Consider the following 21,406-nt stretch of genomic DNA (forward strand, 5'->3'; position numbering starts at 1 on the left):
CTGTCAGTCTCTCCACCCCACCCCCACTAGAGCTGTATCTTGAGTGTCCTGCCATCCATTCTTAATTAGCACATTCGTTTAGATAATATCACCACCTTCAACACCTCGTTGTTCCTTTGTCTGTGACATCTTTTGATTATCTGCTCCTATCACTGCTTGCTTGTCCCTACAACCACCACCCCCCCAACTTCTCTCCCCCCATCCCCCACCTTAAACCAGCTTATATTTCACCCCTCTCCTAATATCACACAGTTCTGTTGAAGGGTCATGAGGACTCGAAACGTCAACTCTTCTCCTCTCTGCCGATGCTGCCAGACCTGCTGAGTTTTTCCAGGTAATTCTGTTTTTGTTTTGGATTTCCAGCATCTGCAGTAGTTTTTTGTTTTTATGAGGGAATAGGAGATGGATCTCATGGACAAAATGAGCTCAAGAGAGACCATGAGGAAGATGGGAGAGAAACTAGAGAAAGATGCGAGTTCAGACACACAAAAAAAAAAGCATTTTTAAGAAGCCTCCAATGCTCCACCTGATTTTAAATTACTGGAAATGACTGAAAAGGCTATACTTGCTTCATTAGTATACATTGATCAGTTTCTTAATAAATTAAGTATATTTTAATATATAAAACCTTTTAAAACATGCTTAATAGTACATTGGTGCCTAAAAATTAGCTCAATTTGAAATGGAGGCCACTTGGCCTCCTCAAATGGCCATAATCAGCGAAAACTCATTACCCATGTTATTCTGATACGGGGGCGTGGCCCATTTTATTGGCAGGGACAGTTTCCAGCGCAATGCTTTTGAAACCTGTATTAATGATTGCAGAAACTCAAATTATGCTTGACATAACATGTGTTTAAAACTCTGCAGTCATTTGTGCTAGTTTGGCTCCATTGGAAGGCAATGATAAAACATTAAGCTTCCATGAATTAATATCGCTAACAATAATTTCTAGCCTCATGGGACCCGTAGCTGTATAAGATTGTCAGAGACTGAAAAAGCTGTGTCAGGTATTGGCATTCCAGTCTAATCTTTTAATTCATGACAAGAATGATCTCATTGTGCGATACTGCACAGACAGAGGCTATTCAGTCCCGATGCCTTTGCTGGCTCTTTGAAAGAACAATCTAATTAGCCCTACTCTCTCATCCTTTCCATAGCCTTGGAAATCTTTTTATTTCCTTTTGAATGTTACTAGTGTATTTGCTTCTGCCACCCTTTCAGGCAACATATCCAAGATCATAACAACTTGCCTAGTCTCTCTACATAACAGAAGTTCCATATCCATAGTAACGTTCTGGCAAATCTCCTCTGCACCCTCTCTAATATTTTCTAATGTAATTAAATAACCAAACCTATACTCATTACAGAATTTGAACAGACAATCTAGGCTAATACTCAAATACAGTATCAAGGTCTTCAGTGATAAATACAATGAGGGTCTGGAACAATCACTTCGGTACTGCAATTACATGAAGTGGTACGGCTAGGGAATTTGATGCTGAGACAGTGTACTCATTGCACCCAGCTATTTTACATCATAACATAAGCACCCTGTCAAAATGAACTGGCTTAATGAATTTATTGACCCAACACACTGCTCCAATGACAGGTTAATAGACACAGAAGATAACCTTTGTCACTTTGGAACAAGGTGAATCAGGTCATAAGTGCAATATGATTTGTTATCGGCAACTCCCTTGTAATAAAGAAGGCTGCAAAATTTGACTCCTTAGTATCTAGTTTCTTAGTGTTATTGTGCTGTTTTGGCTCCAGACTAGCATCCTTGGTGCAAGTACACACTTCTGTTGTGAGCTGAACTGCATGCCTCACGATACCCATGCCAATGGTGGAGAAAGCCGTTTTACATGGGGCTGAGGGCATGCAGCTGTGACTGTCCCTTGCCAGTTAGGTGCTGCTGCCTCCAGTTATGCATCAACTTGTCCTGCAAGAGAGAAGAGTGTATATATCAGTGAGTGTGGTGCAATGCGTTGGAGTGGTGTGGCTATCGCAGATGAATAGTTTGTAATGTGCAAGCTGCAAGATGAGGATGTGAGGCTCACAGCAGTGCTAAGTGTATGCCGGTGGGGTGAAGCAATAAATATTAGGCATGAGTCGTGACTGATGGAGATGGTTGATAGGTGAGCGATGGGGTGTGGTGCATTGAACAGTGTCAGAAGCTAGTGGTGCACTTAGTGGGATTTGAAGATGTATTCACTGACCATGGCCACTCAGGTGCACCCCTGCACTTTTTGTGGCACTGCATTCATGTCCTCAGGGTGAGTAGAGTGGGGGGTGGGGCGGGGCTACACTCCAAGCATTGACCACAATGGCTATCTGGTCCCATTGCCTTCACAAAGTTTGCCTTGTCTCCCTGTTGATAGCTCACATCTTTCATTCTCTCTAAATCCTGCACCCAGACATTCAATGTTGTGTCAGAGAAGCTTGGAGCATGCTCTCTCCACTGCTGCACCATAGTCGACTCTTCATCCTTCTAAGGCTCTCTTCCATAAACAGTACCTGGTCCAGCCAGAATGCACCTCCCCTTTAAGAGGTGCACGCTGGCTTTAAGTAATGCAGACCAGCTTTAAAAGGTGTTAACCTTACATGCACCTGGGCTCCCTCTTGAGGCTTGCAGCTCCTTCAGTGCGCTCTTAGCATTGACTGCACACTGGAATCATGCAAATTAGAAGGCAGCATGCAGTTGATGTGCTGCCTGCATCCGAAGCAATGGACACAGGTTAATTCTGCATCACAATTCCTACATCCTTTTTTGGGGCTGTCCAATATAACCCACATCATACCTTAGATTGTTGCAAAAGCATGACAGAAACAGAAACAAGAGATTGCTTCTATCTATAACACACATAGGCCAGAAGTTTATGGCCAACCGGAGGCAGGGTGGCAGGCAGCGATGGTGGCAGGTGAGGGAGGATGATTGGGGTGGTAGGATGTAAAATTAGGCACCGTGCCAGCAGCACTGCTCCCAGTACTGACATAACCCTGCCCTCTCCCGCTGCTACCAGTGGCAGGAGGGCATTGGATGGCCCACTTGCCCGTGAGCCAAATGAGGCCTTTATTTGGCTCCTCCAGCTGCTGCTGGAATTTTACCCATGATGGGGCAGCTGGAATCAAGTGTCTTGCCTGCCTGGTGAAACCTGGAAGGTTGTATTTTTCTTCTCCTCAGTTGCAGGCCCGCTGGTGGCTAGTCAGTCCTATCCGTGACCAGCAGATTCTCCCACAGGTGGTGCAGGTGAGGTGTAGTCACTGCTGGGGGCAATTGGATTCATCTTTCTCCTCCTTTTCTCTTTCATGCTGGCCCTTTGCTTAGCCTCAAAGGTGTCTGTAGCACTCCCAATGTGGCATCTTCAGGCATCACAATCTATGGCCTGCGCTTCCCAGTGTCAATGTGAATGAGAGGAGCTTTTTCAGGGAGTCCTTGAAACATTTGTGTAGGGCCCTTTTGTTCTGTTTACTAGTGGTCAGCTCTCCATACAACACGATCTCGGGCAGGCGACTGCCATCCACCCGGCAACACAACCCGCCCAGCACTTTTCAGGAGGATGGCCTCAACGCTGGTGATGTCGGCTGTTTCCAGGACTTCAATGTTTGTGATGTAGTCCTGTCAATGGATCTTGAAGGTGCTGCTGAGGCAGTGCTGATGTAAGCGCTCTAGAAGACATTATGGTAGTACAAGACCCATGGCTCAGCGCCATACAGAAGATTGGTGAGGACTACAGCTTTGCACACTTTTGAGTTTGGTCTGCGTGCTAAGGCTGTTATTGCTCCACAGTTGTTTATGGGGGAATAGGACCTAGGAGAAATGGGCCACATTGCTCTTGCACCTTTTTGGACTATGTGGCCCCAATTTCCCACCACACACCCCCACCATCCCTGATCTATTGGGAATCCCTTTACTGACCTCTCCTCCCATTACATCCAATTGTCAGCTTGCTTTGTCTTTATGTGCAAAAGGCAAATGCTGCAGACTCTGGAAATCTGAAATATGAACAAAAAAACGCTGGAATTATTCGGTAGATCTGGTAGCAACTATGGAGGGAGAAACAGAGTTAATGATCCAGATTGTGACCTTTAATAGAACTGGAAAACATTAGAAGTGTAACAGACCTTAAGCAAGTAGGAAGTCAAGGAAAGGGGGGGGGGGATGTAACAGAAGGGAAGGTCTATGATAGGGTGGAAAGAGGAGTGATTTAATTGACAAAAGGGATGATAGTTCAAGGCGAAAGAGGGTTTAGAATAAGTGAAGAAACAAGATAGATCTAGACAAGCTAGAAATGGCAATAACAGAATCATTATCAGCACCAGCTGTCCAAAAGAAAATGGGAGCAGTGGTCCCAGTGGTTCGAATTGGAAATTGGTGAACTTGACATGAGGCTGGAAAGCTGGAAAGTGTCTAATTGAAAGTTGAGTTCCTTGAGTTCCTGTGATGGTTAATTGGAACAGTATGGGAGGCCAAGGGCAGAGAGGTCAAAGTGGATTTAGGGTGGACTATTAAGATGGCAAGTGAATTGAGGTTCACAGTAAAATAATCGCCCAACCTGTGTCTGGTATATCCAATGTAGAGGAGATCACATCTTGTGTAGAGATTACAATGTACTAAATTGTTTTCATGTTCCTGTCTGAAGCATTTAGAGTAAATCTTCTGCTTCTTAGAATTAACGGATGAAAAATCACAGGCCAGAATTGTGCAACTGCCTAATGTACACCAGAGGCACTGAAGTAGAAAGTTTACCCTTTTCTGGCCAAAATATCTGCTGTCTCCTCCCTGGCTTCTTTTAATAGCTTAGTTTGCATGCTATCCAATTGAGAACTGCATACTTTTCAGAGCCAATTACTTTCTACAGCTCTTTTTATCAATTGTTCCATATCATCATCTAGTATACTTACACTCATAACAATTCAACTGTAAAAGAGTATGCAAAATATTTATTTAATACTTCTGCCACACCTTTATCTCCCATAGTTAACTTCCCTCCTCCTTCACCCATGGGCACTCCCACCCTTACTTTGGCTATCCTTTTACTGCTAATATGTTTATAATTGTTCCTATTTCCTTGTATGCTATCTGCTAACTTTTTTCATATTGCTTTTCTTAGCTTTTCTAAGCTTTCTTTCAACCCCCATACAATATATTCTATATTCTCCATAATTACCTTTAATGTTATAAGTTGGACTTTGGCCCAAAGTTTCGCTCCCGGGTCAGGTGCACAGAAGCAGGAGAATTCCTGGCTCCACAGATCTAACCTGTAAAAACGTCTGCCCAAACCTCTGATCTTCAGTCCGGGGGGTGGGCTAGCATAGGAGCCGGAGCGGACGACCCCAGAAGTAGTGAGTGGTCAGAGGCAGGCCCAGCATGGGTCAGGCAACTTGGGCGCAGATCAAAAACGGGCTGAAAGGCCCACGTGAGTGGTTGGTTGTCCACGGTGAGGTCCCTGTGCCTCGGAGGAGATATCATTGTCTTGTCAGGTGAATGGGAACTCTATAAATGTTGTTCAACTGTTAGCTGGCCCTGGAACGATGGCCCACTATGGGCTTTGCCTAGGAAAAGAACATGAATGTTGCTGCCTATTCGCAGGGTATTCGCCATGGAGATGGCATCATCTTGCCATCACTACCTGGCATAGATATTCTACAGTCATGTAGTTAACTGCCCAGACTCAGTGGGTGGATGAACAGTGCCATGCTCCTTATCCTAACCACCTGCCATTTTGTCACCCATCTGTCAGCATGCCAGTCGACCCTTGACCAGATCCCTCACATCTGCACACTGTCACAGCATAACAGTGTGACGAAGGGGAAGTAAACCAGTAGGGCTGTCAGTGGTCGCCGGGCACAACATGCTACCTTGGAGTCACAGCTGCGACATATATGGCACCAAGCATTTGTGCAAAGCCAGTTTCTCCACCACACCTTACCAGTAATCATTGACGATATGGTGAAAATGGTTAGTGTATGTAAGCACACAAAAGTGAATGAGAGCATTGTAATCTGAGTGGCTCACCACCCTTTTAACCATATAATTTTACTGATAAATGTCACACAGAGGAGACGCAGGGGAAGGGACAGGTCCAGCTGCCCCACACTTTTCTGACCAGGACCTTCAAGGTTTGGTGGAAGAGGTCCAGAAGAGGTGAGCAGTCCTATATCCTGCTGGCCAGCATAATCCACTGGGAACAACCAAGAAGGCCCAGATTCAAATTGCAGCTGTAGTGAGTGCAGCAGGAGACCATCAGTACTCATGAATTCAAAGCAGGAAAAGGTTCAATGACCAGTGGGTAGCGCGACTCAGCCACACAGAGCTCCTAGGGAAGGGTCACATCTGGATGCTGCAGCTAAGCTGTGAGGCCTGGCACATACCTCTGCTTCAGCATTGATGCTTGTATCTATAAGCTGTTCATGTAGGTGTTTAAGAACACATGTGTACGAACAGTGTGATGCACAGACACAGTGAAGAGAAATATCTGTCCATGCGCTACGTATCAGACTGACATAAAATCATGTCATTACACAAAAAGGGAAAAAAAAAAGCCATGGAAATGGCCTGGACTGGGGGTGGGTCAGTCTGGCTGAGAACAATTTGCTCAGTTGAACAGATGGCCATGGAGATTGCCAGGGTGCCTGAGCAGCTGTCTGTTGGTGATGGTGAATCACGAGTAGCAGGTGATAAAGGTGGTGTTAAAATCACCTTGGAACATGGTGGTAATGGTGGAGGTCATGATGTCAGTTCACTGAGCACAATGGGACTTTGGCATGAGAGGGAGTGAAAGGATGAGGTTACATTATACGGGCAGTGTGAGCATGGTTAAAGGCGGTGGTGTGCATCAGAGGGTGCTTTCAGACTGAGAAGGGCTACACCTGAATAGCTCCTTCCTTATCTCACACAGGTCCCAGCTCTGCTCACTCACAACCCGCGCTCCTCCACCATCCTCAGAGCAGACTGCCCTTGGGCATCAAAAGGAGGAAGGGATGTCCAAGGAGGTAGTGTCGCATCTTATTAGCTCAAACTCTGCCAATTTAGATACAAACACTTCAGACAGATGTAGCGTGTGTGTAGAGTCAGTGGCACAGGGTCAAAGTCGCCGCACTGACAGCAGGAGGAGGTGGCAGTGTCAGAGACATCTGTGCACAGTTCCCTCGGAGGAGGGAGAGAAGTCACAATGATGCTGCAGTGGGGAGGAATGTGCAGCCTCAGCAGGTACCTTTTGGGGAACAGTATTTAGATAATCAGCAGCAGACATATGGACATTGCCTGAGCTATTGGGAGCTCTCGGACTGCAAATGGAGGAGTCCATCACTGTCATGAGCTTCACATTGTCCCAGGGGATCAACCTCACGGGCTCTGATCTTGAGAGTTTGACCAGTCCCATGGGGAAACACATGCAGCAACACTCAGAGTGGATGCAAGAGCAGCGTCGCTACCAGGAAAGGGTGCAAGCCTCCCTCAGTAGGCCTGGATCAGTCCACTCAGAGTATGAGTGCTGACATTCATGGAATAAATGAGGAGCTGTGTACCCCTAACAGGACAGTTACAGTGCTAGCACAGCGGCTGCTGGAATGGACGGCTGCTGTGCTCCAGCATCCAGCTCCATCAACACCAGCTGAAGGCCAACCTGCCAGCATGCAGGTCACTGAGGGTGAAGGTATGGGGAGCTCCTCAGCGTACACATCTTCCTCCACTCCTCCAGCCCTTCCATCAGACCCCTCATCTGCTGCACATGTGCCACTAGCCAAGGACACCCATGCAGAAACGCAGAGGCCGCAGTCTGAAGGAGGTCCCCAACAGATGCCTGCACTTTATGGTCAGCCACCATGCTCCTCATTGCTGCTTAGACAGAGAAGTGAGCAGCCTGCCTGCATCTCCTCCAAGGCAATAAGGGAGATACTTGGTAGGAGTGTGCAAGAGCAAAGGGTGCCATCTCACCTAGAGAACTAATGGGTTCACTGTGGTTACACTTTTCACATTGTACACAGCACATATGAGCACTTCTTGAATATATTTACTTACACTTGTACATAACTCAGTGTGTGTTTGTACATGAGAGAGCTCAAAAAGAATGGTAACATTATGAAGGCAGTTCTTACCAGTAATAACGGGGGTAGCATGCTGAGCTCCATCTCGACATGCTGTCAAGGGGATCAAGGCTGTCAGTTGATTTGTGATGCTTTGGAGGGCTTCTTCCTTTTCTGCTTTATCACATAACATTGCAGAGTTCAAAGCTCAAGCACTGAGATTCTCCCCGTATCATTCATTGTCCATCCAAGCTTGACTTGAAGATAAGGTCAGTGATCAGACTCCACACCAGATGCTGGACAGCAGGTGCATCTCAAGAATGAGTGTTAGGTGCAAGGTATTCCTCTGCCGTGCAGTGTCACACATTGGCCTGGGTGTAGGCATCGCAGCTCAAGAGGCCATGTATCACACAGGTAATATTGGTCGTCTGCTGTTCCCACTACTTTGGCTGCATTTGCATTCAAGGTGTCACAGGATGTGCATTGTGCGGTTAGCAGAGGAAACCTGGAATGTCGCATGTGGTGCCCAAGTCAGAAACTTGACCATTGGCTGCAATGAATGGTATGGAGGTTCTTTCAAAGAGCTGTTGTTGCACATTTATGGGATCCACATGCATGAGATGCCTTATCTGAATGTATGCTACAACATACAATCCTATCAGCATATATAGGGTTTGAATTCTGATGTCATGTCACTCTCAGCATTGTGGTCATGGTTTGATTATGGACAATTTGGTGGCATAGGCCAGTCATTTACAGTCATTGGAATTCATGTGAGGGGGCCTGGTTGTGAGATACTTATTACCGTGTTTGTTAGTCTGGTGATGATCCCCTCCTGCACTTGTCCTGGCTACATGGCCACACCTCCCAACTGCTTTGCCATTGACGGACTCCTCATCCCCTTCTATTTTGGAATCTTCCGAATGCATGGGAGTTTCCTCTTCCTCCTCATCTTCCTCATCCTCCTCAGAGGTTGAAGCTCTACCCATGGCGTCATCATCACCGATTTCTAGGCCCCTCCGTTGCACAACGTTGTGCAGCATGCAGCGCACTACTACTATTTTTGATAACCTTGCTGGGACATACTGCAGAGCTCCACTTGTGCAATTGAGGCACCTGAAGCACATTTGAAAATGTCGACTTGATGCTACTCCTGGTGACAACATAGCTGTTGTTGTAGTTGCACTCTGCCACTGTTTGTGGGCTCCTAAAAGGGGTCATTATCCAAGTTCTTAAGGGGTAGCCGTTGTCCCCTATAAGCCAACCACGGGTCTGCATTGGTGGCTGAAATAGCTGAAGAAGTTGGAAACTTCTTATTATGAAGGAGTCATGGCAGCTGCCAGAGAACCTTGCACACACATGAAGGAAGACCTTGTTGTGGTCACAAACCACCTGTACACCGAGTGCAAGGACTTCTGGTTGACAAAGGTGTCTGCATGTTGAGTTGGGGCCTGTATGGCAACATGGGTGCAATCGCTAAGACTCTGCACCTGAGGGAAGCCTGCTAATTGGGCAAAGGCCATGGCTCTCTGCGTCCAAGACGCCAAAGCTATAGAGAAATTAATGTGACCACCGCACTAGCAAACAGGGCATTAGTTACAGTCTTAATGCAACTGTGTGCTGCTAACTGGGATACACCAGACAGATCTCTTGATGATCCTGGGACAGATCCTGAGGCACAGAAATTGAGAGCAATGGTTACTTTCACAGCCACTGACAGGACATGGGGGTTAGGGTTGGATGGGTTGTGGCTTGAGTTGCTGCTGGACATGTGAAATATGTCTGTCATCACCTCACGACTTAGTCTCATTCACCTCTGGCACTGGTTCTCTGTCATATTGAGGTAGGATGTCCTTTTTCTGTACACCATTCCCTCAGGGTAGTATGTGGTTATCCTGCCTCTCCTCCTCCCTTGTGTGCGGGAAGTAGCCTGTCCCTCTTGACCTTCTGCCCTCCCTCTGCCCTCTGGCTGCTCATGGTGACTGGCTTCTATGGCCTCTATGTGTGAGGGTACCATGCCCATCTTCTATGTTCCTTCGCACTAAGTGCTATGCGCCTCCCACCCCCCACAGCCCCCGTCTCCAGCACAAAGTTCTTTCTGGCACCAGGGTCCATGAGTCAGTCAGGGCAAAAATAATTATCCTGCAAAACCAGGGGCTCCCCCACCCTGCCACTCCCTTTGGGTTCAGGGAAGACAGTTGGAATTTGTTTTGTGCCACTTTTGGGGATGTGAATAAAATGTAAATTCAACAGGAGCACCCTACCTCGCCAAAGGCTATCCAAAGAAATACGCCAAGTTCAGACCTGCTCGTACCAGGTCTACAATACACACTTCGAATTCCACACTCCTGGGCTACCAAAATCTGATCAGATTGGAGGCAATTGATGATTTAAATGGCCAGCTGCCTTCATATATTACATGCGCCCTGCCCCTGTCCCCACCCCCTTAAAAATGGGGAGTGCCATGTTCGGGGAGCGGCTTACGATTTTCGGGCAATTCTGCTATTTTCACCATGACAGAGAGGATCTCCAACGTGGTGAAAATCTGGGCCTTTATCAGATACCTCCTCTTCAGTTTCACTTTAATTTTAATCTATTTATCTATGGAAATCTAGTCTTTGACATATTCCAATTTTCCCTTATAGGTATGGTTTATTTTGCAGTCTATGGGGTGGAAATTAGTTTCATCCTGCTTACGGGTTTCTGGGAGTGCTCACCAGATGGTGGAACCCTGAGGCTCATCTGAAATTGGGTCTCAGGCCAACAGTTGCATGTCACCACTGTGCACACCAACAGACATCCAGTGGTAGTTCACTGGTTCCAGTGGGATGAAGTTAGGCTGAATGTTTCTCCAGTAACAGGTAAGCCATGAAAAGGGGAAGTAATTGGAAGGGAGGGATTGTTCGGGTTGGAAGGAGGGATGAGCAATAGGGGAGAGAGGCAATCAGGAGGGAGGGGGGACCATCGGAAGAGGAGGGGGCACTTGAGTAGGGTGACAATCAGGGGGTGTGATGGTGGCAATTAGGAGGGTCCTGAAAGGAGACCTGCAGGACTGCTGTGCGGCCAGAAGAAAAGTGAATTTAACTTGAGCTACACTTGTAAATATCTGAACCTTAAAACAATCGCAGCATTTTCCTTTAAACCTCAGCTCTCACTAAAATAATAAACAGCCATTAATTAAAATACATTTTCTTTTGTGAAACTTCATTTCATGGCTAATCAGATGTATAAACCTCCAACACTTGGGAAGGTCATAATGTTTATTTTCAGTATTTTCTATCCTTTACACAAACAATGTTAATGCAGCATCTGTTTTCTCATCAGCCTCTCAATAATACCAATTACAAACTAATATCCTTGGCGATTGAATAAATTAATGCAAGCCAGTAGGATGCCTGAAAGCACATTACCGTACATTAATTTATCAGCGCTCAAAGAATGTTATCAGAGAGGTGACATTAATCAGAGGTTAGCAAGGGGATGTTGTCATAAAGATTCCATAGCTTTTAGAAACGTTGTGTGGGAAAGAATAACTTGACTTCTAACCAAATATGGCAACCTAGAGTGGCAGCCAAAATGCTTCTGTTTACAGCATTCCTAACACATCTTATTGACATTTCATAATACTGTCTATTTCTTCTAAGTGTGTAGAAGGGATGGGTAACATTATAGGCTGGTTGCTTGGTACAATACAGACCTAACCAGCCAAACCTTTTTAAAGGTGCAGCTGGAACAAGTAAACCCCTATTTTTAATACAATGGGAGAAGGACAAATTTGTTAGCTATAACAAATAATGTCACTATTTTACATGTTTCCTTTCTAGCTATCTATTTTACTAACCATTTATTTTTCTCTGTTGAAAATCAGGAGGGAAAATGTGCATCCAAGCTCCTGATCTTATGGAAAGGCTCTGTGAAAGTGCAATACCATAAAATTGGTATCTCTGGTACACAAACTTCTATATGGTGCCTGGCCATGTGTTGTGGGTCAACTAACATCTTTGGTGAAATGTATTGATGAAAAAGAGCAGCTTGGTACTGACGCTAAGTCCAGAATTTGCTGGAGCAAGCATCTTGGGGAAGCTAGATAAATGCATGATAGAAAAAGGAATAGAAGGTTATGTTAATAGATGAAGGCCAGGATTTTCTGGCCCCACCTTGACGGGACCTGCCACGGGGGATGCAGCAGGCTAGTCAAAAGGCCATTGACTTTCAGCTTTACTGGAAGATCCTGGCGGCGGGCAAGGCTAGAAAATCCCAGCCGAAGTAGGGTAGGAGGAGACTTATGTGGAGCATAACCAGTTGTGCCACGTGGTTTGTTTCTGTGCTGTACATTCTGTTTAATCTCATGGGGTGCACCATTAGTTAGAGTTTTTCCCCTTAGGTTTGCCTCACAGATTGCTGGAAATATTAGCTAATAATGTCTTGCAAAGGTCAGTGAGGATCTCGATAAGTAAAGTGACAAACATGTCAATCAATCAATTAGAGTTAATGGTTGAGAAAGAAACAGAGGAAAAATGGAAAAGGGAATAAGGTGAATGAGAGTCAAATCAGATACAGAGGGAAAGGAAGATTGGATTACAAGAAATAAAAAAGAGACAGCAAGGAAAAGAAAGAAAGGAATTAAAACATTTTAAATTCAAAAGATTTCAAAACTCTAACAATAAGTTACTGCCTGCAGGATTGAGACTACACAGTTTCAATTGTTTCCTTTCCGAGAGGTTGGGTGGCATTGCAGGCAGAAATTCTGGATGTTAACCTTTACCTGCCTACTGCATTACTAATTGAAACCTAGCATGCAGGTAATTTCACATAAAGCAATATTTTAAAAATTGTTTGGTTCAAGAGTTAGAGCAGTGATGTCACTAGATTGGTGAGGAATTTCAGTTGAGGAGCATTACATGGCTGCTGAACATGAATTGACTTCAAACCAGTTACCTCGCAATAGATGTGGGAAGGGCTTTCTCAATGGGTCACTGAGTAAATGCACCACATGTTGTGGAATCAAAACCCAGACATCAGGAATCTTTTCAAGTCCTTGCCTCAGTTAGCTGCTCTCTGTTAGGTCATTACAATTGCTTCAATGTTGCTGTTATAGAGAAAACAAATGTCAAGGAACTTATGATCAAGCTGTATAGAACACTGTTTCGGCCTCAGCTGAAGCATTGTATCTGGTTTTTGGGCACCTCACTTCAGGATGTGAAGACATTAAAGAGGGTGCAGAAAATATTTAGGAGAATGGTTCCAGGGATGAAGAACATCAGTTACGTGGATAGTTGGACAAACTGGGGCTGTTCTCCTTGGAGAAGAGAATGTTGAGAGGTGTTGTCCAAAATCACGAGGGGACTGGAGAGAGTAGGCAGAGAGAAGTTGTAATCATTGGTGGAAGGATCGAGAACCAGCGGGCAAAGATTTAAGGTAATTGACAAAAGAAGCTATAGCATCATGCAAGTTAGGACCTGGAATGCATTACCTGAGAGTGCGGTGGAGGCAGATTCAGTTGTGGTTTTCAAGAGCTAGGGAATTGGATCAATATCTGAAAATGAAAATTTGCAGGGCTATGGGGAAAAGGCAGGGGGGTGGCACTGGGTTAATTGCTTTTGCAGAGAGCCAACACTGAGATGACCAGCTGAATGGCTTCCTTCAGTGCTGTAACCATTCTGTGATTCTATGATTTATGTCAAAGGCCCTGAGTATCTTCAGAGGATATATTGGTATAAGTGCCAGGATATGCTAGACATGATTGCCACTACTGACCCTATTGAGGTTGGCAGGATTAGATGTGGCCCCCTAATTATAACACCACTGGTGTGGCTGCACACCAGTGTCACATCTAGTGTGCCTGTCTGCGCCCAAGGGCAGAGTTCTGATGGAGGTATATGTTCCTGGCGGGGCAAAGGTGGGTGGATATCCCTGAGAATAAACCTTAAATGTGCCCTTCTTAATTTCCATAATTAGACAAGTCATGGCCATGGTAGAACCCCATGGAATACAAGCATATTTCATGTTGAATCATCAAAAGACTCTGTAAAAGGGCTCTGAAAAGGGGACTCAGAACTCAACCATATTTGTTACTTTGCTTTCAGAAAACACAAAGTTAAATACTTTCTTGCTCTTTATCTGCTAGTTTACTTCGCTTATGCAAATATACATTTTATGTGACAGTTTAATTTTAGTATGAAATATACAGTCTGTTCATGTGCTGCTTTTCTGCTTGTACACAGCCTGTACTACATCCAGCGTGTAGCCAGGTTTTGTAGGCAATGATCCCCCTAAATTTACTTTTTTATGCATGGCCTGTTTATTTCAGTGTGTGGTATCTTTAATTTTTTTCTTTGAAATAGGATGAATAGGTGCCATCTCCTGTCCCATTGTCCAGACAGTCACCTGAGTACTCAGCTGGGTGGAGACAAACTATTATACATGATCACTTGCACCATGGGATCCTGGCTGAGAGAGGAATTCCCAGTCAAGATCCAATCAAGGTAACTGGAATATGCTAGTCATGAACACATTTGGGTCACTCTAAATTTTTTAAAATGGTATCTTAAAGGGGACAGCTTGCAAGCTGCCTGTGCAGTTCCAACATGATTGTTGCATGGCCAGCAGCTTAAAAGGAACATTGGTTGCAGCAGGATTCATTCTGAGGCATGCCATCTCAATGACCACTTTAAGGCCGCACTTTGTGCCACAGGTGGGCCTTCCATTGAAACTACCTTGTGTGTTAAGTGTATATAAAGAGAACATAGGACATAAAATTTAGGAGCAGGTGTAGACCATACAACCTGTTGAGCCTGCTCTGCCATTCAGCATGATCATGGCTGATTTGGGGCTTTAACTCCACTTTCCCGCTGTCACGAGGATGTGACTTGTGCATATGTGGTATTAATCCTTAATTCCATTGGCTGTTATGTAGAACTGTTTAAAAAGGACTTTTAAAAAGCAAGCAAAGACACTGACTTAAGATGGCTGTCACAAGTCACCTAATGTCTGGTATTACAAGTTGACCAGTTTTCTGGAAGGTTACAATGTGGAATACAATTAAGACATGCCAAAACATCCTCATGGAATTTCACACCTGCTATTTCAAGAACTACTTGAAAAGATTTACTGAAACTGTACTGGGCCTCACATTTGCATTTTTATAAGGTTACCTCAAGCGGAGACAAAAAGTTTACCAGGACAATAGCTATATGGAAAGATATCCTTCCTGTCCCATCAAGGTGGATAATAGATCATTCAGAAGATAATGGCTGGGACATGACAGATTCGAATCACCTCAGCCATAAAACAATAGCCTTGGTCTGTTCAGACATGAGCTAAGCAAATACCTTCTGAAATCATTATAGGAAGAGAGGTCATGTGACTGGAGTAACCATTTTTCTGGGTGTCTTTTATTACAGCACACAAGCTGCTAAGCAGTAATGCTCTCCCTCTCCTCAAGTTCAAAACCCTATCTCTAAGTCAGTTTGAAATCCAGAACGGAGATAGAGAAATTCCATCGAAATGAACCTCACGTGCAAAAATCATCAACTTCTGGAAAAGACGGATTACGTTTGAAAAAGAAATTGTCTCCAGCAATTGCAGTTTTACACGGGCTTCAACTCCTAGAATTTTAAGACCACCATGGGGAAAAATCTGCCACAAGCCACAGATGTCAGCAAAGGAGTCATAAACAGTGAACTCTCCATTTTTCATTTTTAGCATTTGGCCGAAAAGTAGCTTCCTACTGTATATCTTGTAATTCTGCGTGCGTGTGTGTGAGTGCGTGTGCGTGCGTGTGCGTGTGTAGTGAAGGTTGAGTATGGATTTACCTTTTTGAATATTTTTACGTCTTTACCTGTGTGGGTTTTTTACTCAATAAAAATTAACCCCTTTTTGTTTTAAACTCAAGAAAGCCTGCTAGACTGGCTTCTTTGCAATTAGCATGTAAATGGTAAAGCACAAACATTGGCTGGAATTTTCCAATCCCACCAGCTCTTGGCAGGAGGGGGCACTAAATTTGGCATGATGGGGAAAGTCTGTTTCCCACTGGCAGTAAATTAGATTGGAATTTTGGTCTCCTGACTTTCACGGCGAATTAAAGGTGATCTATGTGGGGAACCACATTTGCATATCATGAATGCTCATTAAAAGACCAACTCGTCGGAATTATGTTCCCCTCAAGATGAAGTGCCCCACCACTGAATAATTAGAACAGTCTGTTTCCCGACTGTATATAAGCAGCAAGCACCTGGCGAGCTTCAATTCATCTACAGTTTTGAGGTCAGTAGACGCTGCTGTCACCTACCTTTCTGAGCGTTGCTGCGAGATATCTGGTACCTGTGTCCCAAGCTGCACCAGGGCTTCCCACGGGAGGCAAGGCCAGCAGGGAGGAGGGGGAGACAGTGGCAGGGCTGGACAGGAGTGGGGTTTGAACACGAGAGGGGAGGCAGCACTGGGTGGGGTCGTATTCGGAACAAGAGAGTGGAGGAAGCAGACAGAGGCATAACTAGGGGATGGGCAAGGAACAGAGTGGAGTATATAAAGACTGTCCTTGGCCAAGAGTTATAAGACTATCCAAGGAAGGGTCAGAGACTATGCTGGGGCCGAGGCCACGCTGTCGGGGTCACATTGCAGAAACCATCCTAGGGCTGAAGCCAACCTGTTGGAGGCATATTGAGGAGACTATCTTGGGGATGTAGAAACTGAAGGTATAGCCTCTCCTGTGTCTATCAGGGGTCACGTGATGTTCTTGGAAGCTCCCACCAATGAGCCCAAAGCGCGGGTAATCCGGGTGGGTGGTGAGGGGTGGGGGGGTGGGGGGGGGCCGGGTTTCCTGATGAGGGTCCTGATCGAGCATGTAGCATTTGAAAAGCTCTCTGTAAGAAAATTTCTGTTTCTTGTTGAAACCTGTCCAGTCCATCAAGCCATTACATTTAGCGACAAGGATAAAATAATTCTGATGCTGCACCTCGCCTTCTCATGTGAGTACATCAAATCTTAAGAAAAAAGAAAAGACTGCTCACCAGTCATGCCACTCTTAGGCAGAATCAGCTATGGAGCCAGTATGTTGAGTGCCTTGGTTTTTACTTTGTAGCAAAAGAAATTACCACAGAGGAAAAGCAGAAAGCAATCCTTTTGCAGTGTATATAGTAGCAAGACATACAATCTGATCCGCAGCCTGATGGCCCCAAACGCACCCAATTCTATGTCCTTTAATGAATTAGTGGACCTCGTTAAAATGCATTTCCAGCCAAAACCATCTGTAATAATGCAGAGGTTTAAGTTTAATAACAGAGTTAGGGCCCCAGCAGAGTCCATTGCAACCTATATAGCAAAGTTGAAGTAGTTGACAGAACACTGCAACTTCTGAGACAGGCTCAATGATATGCTGCGGGATCGATTACTTTGTGTAGTTCATGATGATGCCATTCAGCGCCGTTTACTCGCAGAGGTCAACATCAATTTGAAGCACGCCCTGGAAATACCCCTCGCCATGGAGAGTGCTGCGAGAGACTTGCAGGCTTTTCAACACATACAACATGGTGCTGTTCTTCATGTGTGGCGGGGACTTACCACTGAGCATGGCGCGAAAACCAGAGATACAGCAGCAAAGTGAGAGGCAATGTCCGCTGTTAGAAACATGAAAAGGTCCAGTAGAAACACTTCAGCAGCAACTCCAAGGTTTATTTGTTATCAACGTGCAGGTGACCACAGGCCGGACACCTGCAGATTCAAGCAGGCAGAATGCCATTACTGCCAGAAGAAAGGTCATGTAATAAAGCAAGGCAGGGTGAAGTCAAAACAACCTATAAAACAGCAAGCCAACATGACTGAATTGAATAATACAACAGAACCGGAAGCTGCTGATACTGACATATATTCCCTGTACAATGTCACAGTGTTAAAAACCGAACCAATCACTGTCACAATCCAAGTGAATGGTAAGCCACTAATAATGGAGGTAGATACGGGAGCCTCAACCACAGTGGTGGGAGAGCACGCATTTAAATATCTAAATGAAGGTGTCCAGCCACTGGATCTGGAGCGAACAATGGCTCAATTGAAGACATACACTGGAGAATCCATACAGATAAAGGGCATCGCCACAGTACCTGTGTCCTATAGACAACAGACAGCCCAACTTCCAGCATTCATAGTGACAGGTGAAGGACCTGGTCTTCTGACATGAGACTGGTTACAAAAAAATCAAGCTCAACTGGTCTGAAATATTTCACTTGAGAACAGAAGGAGTTCTTGAGCTGTTAAGGAAATATGACACTGTATTTTGGGATGAATTAGGGAAGTTAAAAAGCTTGCAAGCAAAATATATGTAGATTCTCAGGTGACACCCATTTGTTTAAGGCTAGACCTGTGCCTTATGCCCTAAAGGAGAAGGTGCATCAGAACTGTGCCAGTTAGCAAAGCTAGGCATCATCCAACCAGTCCAATTTTTGGAATGGGCAGCGCCCATAGTCCCAATGGTGAAGCCTGACCAAACCATACACATTTGTGGGACTGTAAGTTGACCGTAAACAAGGCAGCCAAACTAGATATATACCCCGTTCCAAGGATAGACAACATATACGCAAAGCTAGCTGGTGGCAAATCCTATACAAAATTGGATATGAGCCATGCTTACCAACAGTTAGAGCTGGATAGCACGTCTAGAGGACACGTGACTATCAACACACACAAAGGTCTTTATCAATATACTCACCTACCCTTTGGAGTATCGTCTGATGTGCAATCTTCCAAAGGACAATGGAGAGTCTTTTGCCAGGATTTCCCCTAATGGTAGTTTACCTAGATGATGTTCTGATGACAGGGTCAACCGAGACCGAACACTTGGCCAACCTGGAGGTGGTGCTAATAAGGTTCATGGAATCCGGCATGTCGTTAAAGGAAGAAAAATATACATTCCAAGTGCTAGAAGTTACTTACCTGGGTCACCGGGTGGACGCCATGGGTTTGCTTCCAGCAGAAGATAAAGTTAGGTCAATCAAAGATGCGTCCTTACCATCCAATGTAACCAAACTCAAGTCCTTCCTGGGAATAATCAACTACTATAGCCGTTTCTTGCCTAACTTATTGACTGTGTTGGCATCATTACACTTGTTATTAAAAAAGAATAACCGTTGGTCATGGAATTCACAACAGGAAGAAGCCTTTGTGAAAGTAAAGAAACTGTTGCAATTGTTGTGTCTATTGGTGCACTATGACCCATCAAAAGAGTTGCTATTAACATGTGACACCTCTCCTTATGGCATGGGAGCTGTGTCATCACATAGAATGGAAAAAGGATCAGAAAGACCTATTGCTATGTATCAAGAACCCTCTCCACAGCCAAGAAGGGTTATTCCCAGCTAGAAAAAGGTTTATCAGTGGCATTTGGAGTGAAGAAATTCCAGTGCCTACATGGATGACATTTCACTATTGTGTCAGACCATAAACAATTAATGGGTTTATTCAGTGAGGATAAGACCATTCTGCTAATAGCATCAGCAAGAATACAATGTTGGGCTTTGGTATTATCTGCTTGTGAGTATACCCTCGTGTGCCGCCCTGGCTTGCATATTGCAAATGCGGACGCACTCAGTCATCTCCCAATACCAGATAGCATTGTACATGCTCCAGTGCCACAAGAAGTTGTACTTGTGCTGAATTTCTTGGATCTGTTGCCTGTGTGCATGAAGCAAATTATAAATTGGCAGAACAGAGATCCAATTTTATCAAAAGTCAGAGACCTTGTTTTTCAAGGGTGGACAAATTCGCCTGCATTTGAAGAGCTGAGACCTTTCCATGCCCGAAAAACAGAATTAAGTTGTCAAGATGGAATTTTGTCGTGGGGATCAAGAGTTGTCATCTCTTCACAAGGACGAGGTCCACACTTGACAAGCTTCACAGTGCGCATCCAGACATATCAAACATGAAGCTGCTTGCGCAAAGCTATGTCTGGTGGCCAGGCATTTACAGTGACATTGAAACCTTGGCCAAGCACTGCCTTCATTGTCAGCAACAACAGAAGTTGCCTGTTTCAGCTCCACTGCATCTGTGGGAGTGGCCTGGTCGACCCTGGGTTAGGCTACATATTGATTATGTAGGACCATTCTTCGGTACCATGTTTTTGTTGATCGTAGATGCATATGGATGGATGTGTACGAAGTTAGATCGCCAACATCGAGTGCGACTATTGAAAAGCTGCATCATTGTTTTAGTATACATGGCCTACCAGAAATCATTGTTTCTAATAACGGTACAGTCTTTGCCAGTACAGAGTTTCAGAGATTCATGAATTTAATTGGAATCAGACATATTAAAACAGCCCCATAACATCCCTCATCAAATGGTTTCACTGAAACAGCTGTGCAAACTTTCAAATCTGGAATAAAGAGGTTATCAGAAGGTTCTCTAGAAACTCGACTTTCCCACTTTCTTCTCAGTTATTGTACAATGCCTCATTCAACTACGGCTTCAACACCTTCTGAATTATTGATAAAATGCTGCCTATGTGCATGGTTAAGCCTGGTGTTTCCAAACTTAGAGGGAAGGTAGAGAGGAATCAGAGTAATCAAAATTTGAATCATGATAATAGCAAAGCTCACACGTTCATTGTAGGAGACACAGTGATGTGCGGAATTTCGGAAGTGGACCGTGTTAGGTTCCTGGAACCATTGTCTCAGAGACTGGTCCCTTATCCTTCCAGGTGGAAGTGGGAGACAGAATTGTTTGAAAACACATGGACCATCTTCATGATAGAGAGACATTCCAACAAGCAACCATTCCGCCTGTGATTAACATAAACCATTATTCCCTGGGGTGACATGTCGACCTAGAATAGTCATGCCCGATGTCTCTGCAAAGTTGCTAAACCCTGAACTACCACTTTCAAATGATCTATCTCGTGCAGCAGTCGCTGATCATCTTGATCCTGTGGAAGAACCTCAAGTGGTAGAGCTATGCCGCTCTAACAGAGTAAGAAAACCACCTCAGAGACTTAATCTCTAATAATCTGAAGTTGTATATATGTATATGTTGTTGGATATTTAAATGTTATCTGTAAGTAGAAACTGTAAAAAGCTAAATGGGGAGGAAATGAAGTAACTGAAGGTATAGCCTCCTGCTGTCTATCAGGGGTCACGTGATGTTCTTGGCGGCTCTGACCAATGAGCCCTAAGCGCGGGTAATCCAGGGGACAGGGCTTGCTGACAAGAGTCCTGATCGAGCATGTAGCATCTGAAAAGCTCTCTGCAATAAAGTTTATCTGTTTCTTGTTGAAACCTATCCGGTCCATCAAGTCATTACAGGGCTTGAGGCCATGTTGCCAAGGACATATCAAAGAGATTGTCCTGGGGCTGAACATTCCATGTTAGGGGCCTTTGGTCTTGGGCGG

The 21,406-nt window shown here is 44.8% G+C and overlaps 2 protein-coding genes across 3 annotated transcripts in view; one reads left to right on the plus strand and one right to left on the minus strand.

Moving 5' to 3' along the window:
* The window catches only part of eps8l2 (EPS8 signaling adaptor L2), a 598,035-nt gene that overhangs the window by 205,496 nt on the left and 371,133 nt on the right, over positions 1-21,406 (plus strand). Inside the window, exon 1 of one of the 2 annotated variants that reach the window (XM_078549094.1) lies at positions 267-334. The exons of the other annotated variant lie outside the window; for it this stretch is intronic. The gene's annotated coding sequence lies outside the window, so the exon portion shown is untranslated. Of the gene's footprint in view, positions 1-266; positions 335-21,406 lie in introns of those variants that run through there. 2 annotated transcript variants of the gene reach the window in all.
* Positions 1-21,406, minus strand: part of saxo4 (stabilizer of axonemal microtubules 4) — a 169,356-nt gene that overhangs the window by 3,852 nt on the left and 144,098 nt on the right. The window lies entirely within an intron of this gene.

The sequence above is a fragment of the Cetorhinus maximus genome, chromosome 9, assembly GCF_964194155.1.
Source record: "Cetorhinus maximus chromosome 9, sCetMax3.hap1.1, whole genome shotgun sequence".
In the NCBI taxonomy this organism is placed as follows: Eukaryota; Metazoa; Chordata; class Chondrichthyes; order Lamniformes; family Cetorhinidae; genus Cetorhinus; species Cetorhinus maximus.